The sequence below is a fragment of the Suricata suricatta genome, chromosome 12 (genome assembly GCF_006229205.1).
Source record: "Suricata suricatta isolate VVHF042 chromosome 12, meerkat_22Aug2017_6uvM2_HiC, whole genome shotgun sequence".
Lineage (NCBI taxonomy): Eukaryota > Metazoa > Chordata > Mammalia > Carnivora > Herpestidae > Suricata > Suricata suricatta.
The window spans coordinates 44,738,834-44,754,124 of NC_043711.1; the positions used below are offsets into that span (position 1 = coordinate 44,738,834).

Below are 15,291 nucleotides of genomic sequence, written 5' to 3' on the forward strand. Positions count from 1 at the left end.
CCAGTTCACACCTTGAAGGGATAGCAGCTTTCCCATCTAATGCAGGAGAGATGCTGAGTTTCAGGTACCCGGACTACCAATGAGGGCAGTATTGCCCTCCATCTAACACTTGTCCTCTTTACCAGGGATCTCTGATGACTTTTCCTTATAGAAGCGAAAGTTGGCATGTCTTCAGTTAGGAAGAGTTGCTCATCCTGGCTTCTTGAGATAGCTTGTTTTCTGTAAAGCAGCCTGCCTGTGAGAAGGAAAAAGGCCTCCGCAATAATGACTGTTTGCAACTGAAGGACAGCAGCTTCTCTTCCTTTTCCGTCCGGTAGAAGCATTGGTTTCTCATTCCGTACGTCTGTGCATTTGATTTTGTTCATCCTTGCATTGCCATTTCATGTTTTATTCATATGGGTCTTGTCATTGTAGATAAATTATAAATTCCCCACAAGGAGGACCCACATCTGCCTCTCTGTACCCCACTGCGGAAGTCAGGGAGTCACTCCTCCACAGAACTTACTGAACTAAATTTAATAGCCCAACAGTCAAAGCACAGGAATGGAAAGCAAGTGTCATGTCTAAGGAATATGATTACTACAAAAGTCTCTACACTCTGTAATTCATTTGAGGAATGATCTTAATGCCCACAGTCCTTCGCATGTGTTTTCCATGGTGTCCTCAATCCAAAGCTCCAAGTGTGATGCTCAGACCACAGCCTAAATTAGCATCATCTCAGGTGGTTAGAGATGAAAAATCTTGAGCCCATCCCAGCCCTACTGAATTGGAATCTGTATCTTAATAACACTCCAGGTGGGGGCACCTGGGTGGTTCAGTCAGTTAAGTATCCAGCTTTGGCTCTGGTCATGATATGGTGGTTTGGGAGATCGAGCCTCATGTCAGGCTCTGTGCTGTCAGCACAGAGCTTGCTTGGGACTCTCTCTTTCTCTCTTTCTCTCTCTGCCCCTCTCTGCTTGCACTCTCTCTCTCCCTCTCTCTCTCTCTCTCTCTCTCAAAAATAAATAAATAAACATTAAAAAAAATACTCCAGGTTCTTTGTAAACACATAAAAGTTGTGAAGACCTACTCTAAAAGATATGTCCGGTGTTTTCCACCAATACCGTCACCACCACCACCACCTGCTATTATTTGCTGAATATAAAGAGATGCCAAAAGTGCTAAGCACTTCACACACACTATCCTCATTAAACACTGATGATTACCCTTTGTGGTAGGTACTCATTTATTTCAGTTTTATGTAATAAGCTGGTAAACGGCAGACCTTCACCTCCACATTTTGGTGTCTTTCTTTTTAAATGAGACTCCCGATCAAACACGGAGATGGGTGCTTTCCGGTGGAAATACCATCTAATTGACAAAAGTTGTACCTGAAGTTATAGTTCTTCCTGCTGTATGGAAGTCTGACTCACTTCTCTTGAAACAGAACTTAATTTTTTAAAATTATCTTTTGTTTTCTTTTAATTTTTTTTTATTTTTCCCCTAAGAAACCTTCCATAATTAGCCTCCTTAACAACCCATTATTTGTTATTTTCCCCTGGAGAGAAAAGGCACCACTCAAGGGTTTAGAAATTATAATTATCATAATTTAATCTTATTGAACCCCCTCAGCTTTCAGTCTCTCCTTTTACTTAGGAAATTCATGCAAAAAAAAAAAGTGTCATTTAAAGAAAACAATGATTTCACATAGACCCCATTCATTTAATAGAATTGAGAGCAGTGTTCTCCATAAATGTAAAGCCCTTAAGAAACATTCTCAAAATCAAAGTACATGTCTTTTCATAAATTGGGGAGCAGTTTCCACTTGGGAAAGTTGGTTAAATGCTGCCCAGGTATTTAAGGAAGAAGGGCGTGTAAAGGTTAAGAACCGTGGCCTTGGAGTTCAGCTGACAGCCTTTGAAATCTTTTCCCCACTGTATATTGTCTTTGTGGACTTGACCAGCTTGCTTCCCTCTCTTCCCACTGGTTTCTTCTCAACAGCAGCAGCAGAATTTCATCCTTTGGGGAGCACAAAAAATAAGGAGATAGTATACTTGAGAAGCCTAGCTCTCAGCAGGAAGTAGACCTAGCATTCAGCACATAGTAACGACCAGTAAAGTTGTTTTCCTGTGGAAGGGTTATTTTCCCTAAACAAATGCTGTGTGTCGTGTCACTTCCTTTTCCCTTCCTTTGGTTGTAAAACAATTTTCCTTTTTCCTTTAGTCACCTTGATAGGAAAAGCTTTTCAGACATCAGGGTGTTTTTAAATTAGTGATTGATTTTAGGCCCAGCTTGTGAAGTCTCTTCCTCCTCCTCTCTTTCCTTTTCTCCTCTTTCTCACCCTCTTTCTCACTCCCTCTGTCTCTTTCTCTCTCTCCCTGTCTCTCTCCCTCCTTCTCACCTTCTGTCTTTCTCTCCCTCTCCTTCCCACACCTCTCTTTCACTTAGCAAAGTCAGCTGTCCAAGAGCAACCAATTCTCATAAAATCATGGGTCCCAATCCAAACTTTGCTGAATCTCAGACTGATTATCATAATTCTAGCTTAACAGACTATGGTCGGTGATACAACCAAAAAAAGGTTGCTTCACACTAACTTGTGACCATCATTCCTGATCCATATGCTCTCCTAACGTGCTGATTTTACTTTTTTTGTCCATCTTTACATTGTATCACATCCAAGTTATTTATTAATCTATGCTTTTTTATTCTCCCGGAATCCAAAGTATGGACTGACAATCTCAAGTCCATAAGGCAGTATTGTAAAGACAGAAAATAACCCTTGAATTTTATAAAATGTTTTAATCACCTAATGACAAAATATGACACTATAGTTAAATTTAAACTTGTTTCAACAGGCGAATATTTTAAAACCCACAGAGGGTCTCAAGCAGGGTCAGCTGACTCTCTTAGTTCACATCAACTCTGATGCCACAGACCATTCAGTATCTACACAGAAAATTCCCTTTGCTTCAAGTATACTCTGAATTTTGTGATTTTCCCAGATTTTCAGTATAACCCTCTGATATGAAAACTCCACTTTGGGGTAAGCAGGTTGATCAGAAGTGAGGTTAACTCAGAGTGTTGCTTTTCCCTGCTCATTAGATGCAGACTCACTGGAATTAATGGGAGCCCTCAGAGTGGTCAACTCTTTTTAGTTTTATTACAAATATGCATGTTGTTTGCTACCCTTTGGTTATAAAATATTTAAAAGGTTAAGAGATTTGGATATCTTCTGTGAAACTTTGTGGGCATTTTCTTGGGCATGGTACAAAGCCAGTCTAGTGTAACTAAACATCTTTTCAATTGCAACACTCTAGAATATGATCATTAATTTCATCTCTAGAATAGTTGCTCAGTGTACAATACTGGTTTTTAAAAGGATAAATATTTTTTGGGTCATCAGCATGTAATTTTGTATATTCTTAGTTGACGACTTCTTGCATATTCTAACTGTGAAAAGCTAAAAACTTTCTAATTTGTCTCAAGCCTATCCAAACTCATAAGCCTCCTCCGGACATTGCCTCCAGCACCTGATCTTGTTCCCTGTTGTTCTAGATTGTCATAGTATCTTGTAGTCATCTCTAAAAATGACCTTCCTGTCTTGACTGCTAACATACAACAAACCCATACTTTATGTTGCCTTCGACTCTCTTCTCACCCAAGACATATGACAATGTCCTCCAATTTGAAAGCTATTCATAGTTCCCCATTGTCTATAATAGTAATTGCTAACACTTTTCCTGCACTGATCTGATACTGGTGCAGTGCTAAATATTTACATGCATTAGGTTGTTTGTCCTTCTCAGCATTCAATGAGGTAAGAACTATTATCAAATCCATATTACTAATGCCTCTCAGAGAGACCTAGTAAACACCTTAAGGCCACACAGCTACTAAATGTTGGCACCAGATATTAAATTCAACTTTGCCAGATTTCAGAGTCCCACACCTATGTCTGCCATGCTTTCTTGCCTGCAGAATCGTTACGAAGCTTCTTAATCTATCATCCAATACCTTCCATGGTAAGATTTATCTCCCAGCTTTATCTCCTACAATACTCCTACAATATAGAGGGATATATTCCATGATCTGTGAACATTTCCTGTACTTTATTATGTCTATGTTATGCTTATGCTATTCCCTCACTTTTAATATCATTCCCATTTTATGCATGTTCAAAAACCATCTCTTGGATGCCATCATCTATATTAGGTTTTCTGTGGTTTTTAAAAATTAACATTAAACTTCCTACCATAGTCTAATAGTACTGTTTTCATTGTCACATCAATAATCTGTTCTACAGGTAGATTTGTTGTGTATGATTCTTAAAGGCACACTGCCTAATAAATACCTCAAGTAACATTAAATGCATGTCTATTCAGTCTACCTTTAATCTCTATCCTTATAATGGAAAATATAGTTAAATATTAGAAAGCAATTTTAAATATGTTGTTCACCTTGCTTGTTAAATTAGCAAATGGAAATTTAATCTGCTATTTTTACTTTTTCTTTTGAAATCCTTATTATACTAAAATAAAAGAAAAATTGACATTTGTTTGAACTATTACTACTGCTTTTCGTTTTTATCTTTTACAACTGTGAAATTTTTCTGAAAAAATTGGTCCCTCACAATGGAGAAATTTAGTTTGTGTGTTCTCTCTTTTCAACCAGAAGGCTGAAGAGCAAATGTCAACACACAGAAACTAAAGAACATACCTATGAAGCCTCCTCAGATAAGGTGCATAGTAATGGACTGGTGCCATGGGCCCTTTTTTGTCCCTTGTAACTTTATAAAAGCCACGAAGCACTAGTTACTTTTGATTTACAATAGAGGTAAGGTCATCCTTATAATGAAAAAAAATAAAAGAAGGAAAACAAGGTCTATATTTTCAGACCCTGAGATTCAATTTGTCATGAAGATCAATGACAGTTTTATTCTCTACAGAGATGAACTATCCCTTTTGCTATAAAATTATCACCTTTTTTCAGACCTTGTGCTGTTGCTAAGGAATTGTGAAGCTAGAGATGTAATAGGATGGTTTAACAATAGAAAAACATTACATTTGAACATTGCTTTGTATAACATGCTTCTCTTTTCGCACAAGAGACATGAATCCACTACTTGAATTGTGGGGATAGAATAAGAAGTGGTCTGGCTCATTAGGTTGCTAATGGAACGAGAAGATTTGGTGTTTTCTGAGAGCAGCTAGGAGAGGAGAAGGCAAGGGATAAGGCCAGAAGTTCTTGGAGGTCAGCCTTCCATGCATGCATGCATCCATGGTGCCTTCATTGAGTGCTTACCATGTGCCCCCACTTGTGCCAAGGGCTAAGAGAAATAACACATCAGACCAGAAAAGCATCTGTGAATCTAAGACTTCACAGTGTAATTGTATACAATATACAGCCATCCTGTCATTTTACGCATTTCTCAAAAGATTATTGAATGGCTATGTACTGTCTACCAGGAAATAGAATGAGTGCTGGGGAAATCAAAGGACACAGCCCCTGCTCTCATGTGGCTTTTAGTCTAAGGAAGTGGACAAACACCATAAGTACCTTCTCAATAAAAACATAGCCAATGTATTCCATTCCAGTGGCTTGGGATATCCCACATTGACATCCTCCACATTATCAGATGAGCTGGAATCCACTCTTTTTCAGTTACTGTCTTTCTCATGGGTCTGTCAAAAAATGAAAGTATGCCTCAGTCTTCTTTAAAGATCAGTCTTAGCTGCTATGTGCTTTCACTGAGTATATCAGAAACTGAAATACAACCCCTTTGGGGGCACTTTTTTCTAGCTTTATTGAGTTATAGATTTCAAATAAAAATTGCATATATTTAAAGCATACAGTGTGACAGGGTTTTTTTGTTTTATTTTTTAATTTTGAAAAAATTTTTTATGTTTATTAATTATTGAGACAGAAACAGAGCATTAGTGGGGCAGGGGCAGAAAGAGAGGGAGACAGAGAATCTGAAGCAGGTTCCAGGCACTGAGCTATCAGCACAGAGCCCGATGCGGGGCTGGAACTCACAAACTGTGATATCATGGCCTGAACCAAAGTCAGACACTTAACCGACTGAGCCACCCAGGCGCCCCTGTTTTGTTTTTTGTAAAATTTTTTATTTTTTGTAAAGTTGTATTTATTTATTTTGAGAAAGAGAAAGAGAAAGACAGAGAGAGAAGACAGGGTTGTGGCAGAGAGAGAGGAAGAGAGAGAGAGAGGAAGAGAGAGAGAGAGAGAGAGAGAGAGAAACCCAAGTAGGCTCTACACTGTCAGTGCAGAGCCCAAAGTGGGGCTTGAACTCATGAACCTGAGCCGAAGATCATGACCTGAGCCAAAGTCAAGAGTCAGATGCTTGACTGACTGAGCCACCCAGGCACCCTGTGATGTTTTGATATACACTGTAAAATGATTATCACAATCAAACGAATTAATATATTCATCACTTCATATGGTTACCTATTGTTGGTATGTGATAAATAACATTTAAGACTTATTCTTTTAGCATATTTCCAGAATAAAATACAGTATAGTTAATTATAATCACCATGCTGTACATTCAATCCTCAGAGCTTACTCATGCTGCATAACTGAAACTTTGTATCCTTTGACCAACATCTCCCCATATCCCCCAACACTCACCCCCAGCTTCTGATAATCACCATTCTACACTTTGCTTCTAAGAGTTTAACTTCTTTAGATTCCACAAATAAGTGAAATCATGCAGTGTTTGTCTTAATCCACCTTGATTATTTTCCTTGGTACTCCAAATTCATTCATACTGTCATAAATGACAAAATTTGCTTCTTTTTTTAAACAATACATTGTTGTTTTTTAATTGTTTTAATGTTTTATTTATTTTTGATACTGAGAGAGACAAAGCATGAGAAGGGGAGGGGCAGAGAGAGAAAGAAACACAGAACTGGAAGCAGGCTCCAGGCTCTGAGCTAGCTGTCAGCACAGAGCCTGACACGGGGCTCGAACCCACAAAGTGAAATATGACCTGAGTTGAAGGGGGAGGCTTAACTGACTAAGCCACCCAGGCGCCCCAAGATTTGCTTCTTTTTTCAAGGCTGAATTCTATTATGCATGTTGTCTACATTTTCTTTATGTATTCATTCAACAGGCACTGAGTTGTTTCCATATCTATTGTGAATAACAGTGATGAACCTGGGAGTGCACTATCTCTTCCAGATACCAATTTCATTTCCATGGCTATAGACTCAGAAGTGAGATTGTGGGATCATATCATATTTTTATTTTTAATTAGTTGAGGAAACTCCATATTTTTTCCCACAATACCTATACCAATTTATATTCCCCACCACCAATGTACAAAGATCTTTTTTTCTCCACATTCTTGTCAACATTTGCTATCTTTGGTCTTTTTGATAACCGTCATTCTAAAAAGTATGCAGTGATATTTCACTGTGGGTTTGTTTTGAATTTCCCTGATGATTAATCATGTTGAGCATATTTTCATATACCTGTTGACCATTTGCATGTCATCTTTAGGGAAAATGTCTATTCAAATCCTTTACCCACTTTTAATCAAATTATTTGTTTCCTTACTATTGAGTTGTTTGAGCTCCTTATTATTTTAGATATTAACCCCTTATCGGACTATGATTTGTAAATATTTCATCTCATTCCATAGGTTGTTTATTCAATCTGCTGATGCTTTCTTTTGCAGAAGTTTTTACTTTGATGCAATTCAATTTATCTACTTTTCCTTTTGTTGCCTATGTTTTTCAGGGTATAGCCAAAAAAAAAAAAAAAATCATTGCCCTGACCAACATCAAGATTTTTGTCCGTTTTCTTCTAGTCTTTTTACAGTTTTGAGTCTTATGTTTATGTCTTTAATACATTTTGAGTTGATATTTGTATGTGGTGTGAGATAAGGGTCCACATTCATCCTTTAGTATGTGAATATCCAGGTTTTTTAGCACCCTTTATTGAAGAGACTCCTCTTACCCCACTGTTTGTTCTTGGTACCTTGTAGATGATCAATTAACCATAAATGCTTGGATTCATTTCTCCGTTCTCTATTCTGTTTTATTGGTCTGCATGTCTATTTTTATGCTGGTGCCATACTGACTTTTTTTAAATATATGATATCAAACACATGTTTTTCATAGATGCCCTTTATCAAGTTGTACAAGTTAACTTCTATTCAAAGTTTATTAGGGTTTTCAGTCACTATGAGATGATGAATTGCGTCTGTTACCTTTTCTGTGTATAATGACGATTATATGTTTTCTGTCCTTCTATTAAAACATTGTATTGAATTAGTTAGTTTTCAATGATAAGCCATACTGACATCCCACTTGGTCATGAATTTGAAACGGATTGGCATCAATTCATCTTTGAATGTTTGATGTATTAACCAGCAAAGCCATCAGGTCCTGAGCTTTCCTTTGTTGGGAGATTTTTTTTATTATTGAATCAATCTTTTAATAGTATTTGGTCTATTCAAATTTTCTCTTTCTACATGATTCAGCTGTGGTAGTTTGTATTGTATGCTTCTCAGAATTTATCCATTTCTTCTGGGTAATCCAGGTCATTAGTATATAATTATTTATAGTAGTTTCTTGTGATCCTTATATTTCTATGATATCAGCTACAGTGCTTCCTGTTTCATTGATAATTTTGAGGCTGCTCTTCTTCTCCTAGTCTGGCTAAAGGTTTCTCAATTTTGTTTATCTTTTCAAAAAACCAATCTTAGTTTCATTAATCTTTTCTGCCATTTTTCTACTTTCTATATCATTTACTTCCACTCTGCTCTTTGTTATTTCCTTTTTTTTTTTTTTGCCAACTTTGAGCTTAGTTTTTTTTTTTTTCCTAATTTCTGGAAGTTATATCATTAGATTGTTTACTTGAGATATTTCTTATTTCTTAATGTGAGTATTTATCACTATAAACCTCCCTCTCAGGAATGATTTTGCTGTATCCCTTAAATTCTGGTATATTGTGTTTCTATTTTCATTTGTCTCAAGATATGTTTTTATTTTCCTTTTTATTTTTTTCTTTGAACCATTGGCTGTTCAAGAGTATATTTTTTAGGACCATTGGCTGTTCAGGAGTATATTGTTTAATTTCCATATACTTGTGAATGTTCCAATTTTTCTTCTGTTATCAATTTCTTATTTTATACCATGGTGATCAGAAAAGATACTTGGTATTTTTTCAGTTTTCTTAAATTTATTACGATGTGTTTTGTGCCCTAACTTATGATCTGTCCTCAAGAATGTTTTGTATGTGCTTGTAAAGAATGAATATTCTCCTGCTGTTGGATGGATAGTTTTGTATTAGTCTGTTAGATCCATTTGGTGTCTAGTTTTATTTAAGTCTGTTGTTTCCTTACTGATTTTCTGTCAAAATGATATATCTATTGTTGAAAGTAGGGTATCCAAGTCCCCTACTATTATTATATTTCTAAGATATGACCCCTTGAGGCTGAAAGACAATCACTGTCAATGCTTACAATCTCTGAAACAGAATGCTATTGCTACTGTCTGCTTCATCACCTCTTGATGTCAGATGTAGGTGAAATCATACTCAGTAAAGGAGACTCATTGTCTATTGTTATCACTCCCAATGACATTACTTTTAGAATCATTGCATAGCCTTTTCTGTATAATGACAGGGTTAGGAAATAATCTCTCTGATCAAGCACCAAGATTTTACTTCCTTATTGGATAGTTTTGGGAAAAGTATATCCGCTAATCCTATCTCCTTCTGCCTTAACACTGAATTATTTTTCATGTGCCTCTTTGTGCTTTTTCTACTATTTAGCTATGACCAGATCCCAGTTGATCTGATCCCAGTGTGAAGTGTCAAAGATACTTGGTCATCTCTCACTCCAAAAGTCTTCCCTACTCCTCTATAAGGTTGTGGAGTCCCCTCTGCACTCTAGGCAGCAATATCCAAGATTCGTATACCCATAGATATGTTAAAAGGGAGGTAACACATGTCTTCATGTTTGTGGGGCTGGAGTGACAGCACTGTCTCACTTAAAATGTTAGAAAATGATCAGGAGAAAAATCTATATCACAACAATGAACGAATACAAATGACTAAATCTAATCAAGTATAAAACATGAAAGAGACTGTAAATCCCTTTGGTCTACACCTTCACCAAGAGGACCTCTACTTTTCTGCCTTCACAGTCACCATCACTGTCCTTCAAGCAATACATCACTCTTTTATGTACCCTAAAGAATAGAATAATTGGATACGAGAATCAGAGACAGAAAAGTGAGGGCTTATACCTGATGCACTACTTTCCATGAGTCTTTCGCTGGCTAGTCTTGAGATTTTACATAAATGATGCATGCCTGCCCACAAACAGTAGGCCCCTAATAAATGTTTATTGAACTGAATACAACGTGGCCCAGTAATACTGTGATTATACAGATGTACACTAGAATTGTGACATCTCTAATCTTATCAACTTAAATATTTTTATTTCTCCTAAAGGAGAAAAATAAAGCAAAAGAGAGAAATAATTTCCATGATGCTAAAGTGAAGTCATCTAAATAATGCAGACAATGTCATTCAGGAAGCACATGCCTTAAAATGAGTGAGCATGAGAGAGAGATGTGAGACTGCTGTGCCCTAAGTGTGTTTTAGTCCCTATGGGAACTCACAGTGTAGTAACTGCACCGTGCTGAGTGTGAACCAGAGGACTAATCATATGCACCGTTCTTATACTATGGCCCCTCAACATGAGTCAGCTCCACCATCTGGTGCTCAACTGAAGAAATCAAGGTCTATTTCGGTGTTGGCAGAAAACTGGCTGTGTTAGGCTTGTTGAGAGTTTCCTTATCAGTTTCCAGTGCGGTGCCTAAATGTGGCCACAGCAAATCTTGCAGCATGCTGCCAAGAATATATAGAACAGAAATTATGAAGCTACGGCATGAAGCACTCCACTGAGTACAATGTTGAGAAGTCGGATGCAAGGTAATGGTAATTGACTGTATATGATCTTCATCTTACTTAATATTTTTATATTATAACACCCAAGGGAGATGCAACTCCATCACATTTATGATATTATTTTAAATCCAAGCTTTGAACAGTTGTACACATACCTTCTCATTTTCATTATAATTGAATTTGAAACACACATAGCATGGCTGCGTAACCGTCAACGAGTCATATAAATTCTGCTTTGTCATCTGGAAAACCAGCAGGTGGGACTTTTTCATCACTAATGCCCCTTCCAGTAGTAGTATTCTCGCTCGAAATGCATTAAATCCCACTTTGTATGCAGAATAATCTAACTGGGGGATGATTTGGTTAAAGCTTCGTTATAAAAATCAGAGCTGGGAAGCCATTTTTGTGACATGGAGAATAGTCAGACAGAATTGGGCATATGAGCTGCTGAGTGAATTGCTATGATTAATACTAATGAGATTCTATTTTTATGAGTTGTCCCTTGACAGCAGTTCTTAAGTAAAAAGATAGGACTAACATCTCAAGCACAATGCCTGCACAATCAGCAAACAGAGAAATATCTTTATTAAATTACCCTTGAGTCAGAAGCCTGTTGTCTATGAGATTAGCCCTTGTAATCATTTTTGATTAAAAAACCAGCTACCATTTATGGGCAAGGATTTAATTTAAGGACATGTTAGAAAAATAACTATTTACTGCAGTTTTATACATCCGAAGCACTTATTGGGCACATTTGAAATTCCATTACAATAAATACAAGAGGGACATAGTAATAAAGTATGATTTCTGATTATTCTCAACAAACACTGGGAACTTAACCCTACCAGGCCCATTCTGGCATAAGGAAGACAAATTTTGTTACACATATTCTGCTACTCTAACTAGGTATTTACTAAAAAGTGTGTAACAATAAACATCTCTGGGACATACTAATATATAAACTAATTGAAGTGTTTCCAATTATATTCCTATTATGAAAGTTTACATTTTAATCCAGATTTAAGCATGCCTAGGCTTTGTTATATTGTTGTTGCTGTTGTTTAATGCTTATTTATTTCAGAGAGAGAGAGAGAGAGAGAGAGAGAGAGAGAATGAGTTGGGGAGGGGTAGAGAGAGAGGGAGACACAGAATCTGAAGGAGCCTCCAGGCCCTGAGCTGTCAGCACAAAGCCCCATGTGTGACTCGAACTCACGAACAGTGAGATCATGACCTGAGCCCAAGTCAGATCCTTAATCTGACTGAGCAACTCATGCCCCCAAAGCATTACCTAGATTTGAAGGAAAAACTGTCAGTCCATGGGGGGTTGAGGGTGGGGAAAACAAAAACTATCTCTCCCAGGGAAACTCTTTGCAATTAGTCAAACATCTCTCTTCTGGTAGTTGTCTGTTTTGCTCTCATACAGCATACTTAGTCACTTTTTTAAATAGCCCCTGTGTCCTCTGTTTATACAGTTATCTAAGAAAATACTGAAAACACAGCAAGTAGTCAAAGTTAATTGACAGCAACAGGACCAGAATCTAGAATTGAGGTTATTGAAGATGAGAGTTCAGGTTATGTATTTGCAATCAGATCATGTTTTTGTTTGTTTTGTTGTCTTGACCAATATCTTTTTAGTTTCTGGTATTTCTTGTTACTTCATAGTCATCTCCTATTAAGGCTTTAACCTAAGAATTTTATACTGAAGACCTCAGAAAGGGATGACTCAGACAACATAAGACAATTGATTTTTAACCTTTGACTTTGAAGACACATAATCATTGTTATCACAAAAGATGACCGCTCCAAGAGAGAAAGCTTCCTGACTGGTCCTTCCCTCTCCCTATCTACTGTCACAATAGCAATACCATAAATTGCTGAAATGGGAAGAGAGCTAGGTAGTAAAAAAAGAACTTGGATGGGCATGGGCTTTGAGAAGGAGCCCTGGACCCAGAGACTGGGACCCAAGGCGGGGACACAGAAAACCTAGAAGAGGGTGATAAGGCCTCCATGCGTGCTAAACCAGATTCTCCTGGTTACTCCCTACACACAAAACCGTATCTGTTTCCTCTTTTCTTTAGTAACAGAAATGGCAAGTGTTAATGGCCACATGGCTCTCTAGGTAAAAGACTATTTTTCCTTCTATAAAATGAAGTTTGATGGTGAATAAGTGTGGCTTTTCCCCTTGTTCTCCTTGCCTGTAAGGAAAAAACAATGGCAAAAACTTGACCACAAGATAGAAGTCCCAGATTGAGTATAACAGAGCAAGAAAGTAAAAGAAGTCTAGGTAATGATACATTGAATGCACTGTATCAGCATTCAACCATGACACTAGCACAGAACCACCTTCTCTAATTTTGCATGAAGAAGAAATGAACTTCTATCTTGTTCAACTGACATTATTCTGATGTCTGAGAAAAGAGCTCAGTTCTGTCCTAACATAGTAGGTAAAGCCCCAAACATGGCCAGATACCAGTTTTCCCCACCCAGCAATGGCGTGGCGGCTATAGACAAAATTTCTGCAAGATGTATCTAGGAACATGAAACTGAGACCTCCACAGATAGCTTCCATGGCTACAGCAGAGTTAGGGAGGGCCAGGGAGCATAGGAGTAGAGATTCTCACCACTCAGAATAGTGCAGGAATGGTAGATGGCTTACCATGTGCACCTATCTGACCGCGAGCAGGAGGATTTGAAAATGCCTGGCAGGTGAACAGAAAGGAGACTCTCACTAGCCACATGGACTGATGACCATCAGTCCAGATAGGAATGAGAATTTATCAGTAAATGCCAGTGTTGATAGACTCTTGACCCAAACAAGCATGTCCCCCGCCACCCTAAAGAATATGGCTTGCCATTACATAAACCCAGTGGAACTCAGACACAACCCCAGACAGAAAGGAAGGGAATAAGGGATTCCTGAATTTGTTGAAATTAATTTTTTCCTCTTAAAAAATAGGATCCTTAATAGACATCAAGTCCTAAAACACTAAATTTCTAAAAGCTGAAAACCTTCCCAATTCTTACATTCACTTACTTTGTGGTCTATGACTTATACTTGCTGTGCAAAGTGGTGGTAGAATTTCAAATGTTTTCATAATAAAGAGTTGCTGGATTACCCATTGTATTCATCCATTTACCTTTCTGTCTCTAATTATTACATAATACCTGGCACATAGTAAGCATGCAAATGGTTTAAAATATTTGTTTAATTATTCTAGCTCATTATATGGTATCATATAAAAAAATTGTGCTCCATAAATAATTACAGGTAAATTTAAAGAGTATCCCTTTCCTACTTTAATATGTAGAAGCTCCTTAAAGTCCCTATAGACATCTTATAACATATATACCACCGACTCATTACTTTAAATACACCTGTTCCACTTTAGAATCTAGTTTGTAATACATTATTAAATTTGAATGAAGATAGTGGGTGACATTTTTCCTTTTAAAGCCATTTTAGAGATATTTCACAGTTGACAAAAACTTTAATATGGCAATACCCATAGATAAACTCTCAGCTTCTGTTTTTTACCTAAGCCCTCATTACATATAGTATTAGTTATTATTCAACACATACTTTTGGAGCATTCATTACACCCAACATGCTGGGATATCACCGCAGAGGTCACCGAGAACAAGTTCACAGAGAACGGGTTCTCAGAGTCTTAATAATGAAGGAAAGTCTATTGAAGATGAGCTCTGACGCTTGAATTGTATTAACTGGACCAGTGGGGTGAAAGATAGGAGGAAGGGAATGGAAATGTTCCCAAACAGGGAAAAGTACATTTGAAGTCATAGTTGGAAGGAAAATTCCAAATTCTAAACAGCTCTATTGTCTGAGGAAGGGAACCTGAAAAGTTATGGGTCATTAATACACATTTCAAGAGTCAGCAATTCTGAGAAGGAACCTATGGCTAAAGCCTATTTTCCTAAAAACTCCTACAGAGAATTAGAGCCCTCCAATCATAAGTCAAGTGCTTTCAAACTTGTAATTTAGCTCAAGTCAACTGTTTTCCTTGCTGCCTCTCAGTAGAGGATATCAAGAGGTCTGGAGGAAAGAGTGACCAGCAGATTTGACCACATTTATGATTGTATATTTTAACAATTATTTAGAACCTTGACATGTACTTTAGATTAATTTTATTGATTTTCAGAAAGATTTACAGTCTATAGATTTTTTTAAAAGAATTTTTTCTTCATTCCCATTGCCAGTCCTCAATATGAGGCTGGAAATCTTTTCAGGAAAGAGATAATCTGTTGAGATAAACAGGGAGAAATTTGATTTGCCCTCAACTTCTTAGACTGTTATACTCCAGGAGCAGAAATAGAGAAAGCTTCTTGAATAAGGGATGGTGAGTGGGTGCAAAA

General features: G+C 37.3%; 1 long non-coding RNA gene across 1 annotated transcript; it reads right to left on the reverse strand.

Annotated features, from left to right (window-relative positions):
* Positions 1-1,680: 1,680 nt before the first annotated feature.
* On the reverse strand, positions 1,681-14,684 carry LOC115275525. Its single transcript, XR_003901606.1, has 3 exons — positions 14,501-14,684; positions 5,536-5,660; positions 1,681-1,998 (listed from the first exon to the last, which is right to left on the reverse strand). It is a non-coding gene; the product is annotated as an uncharacterized LOC115275525 (long non-coding RNA).
* Between the last annotated feature and the right edge of the window lie 607 nt (positions 14,685-15,291).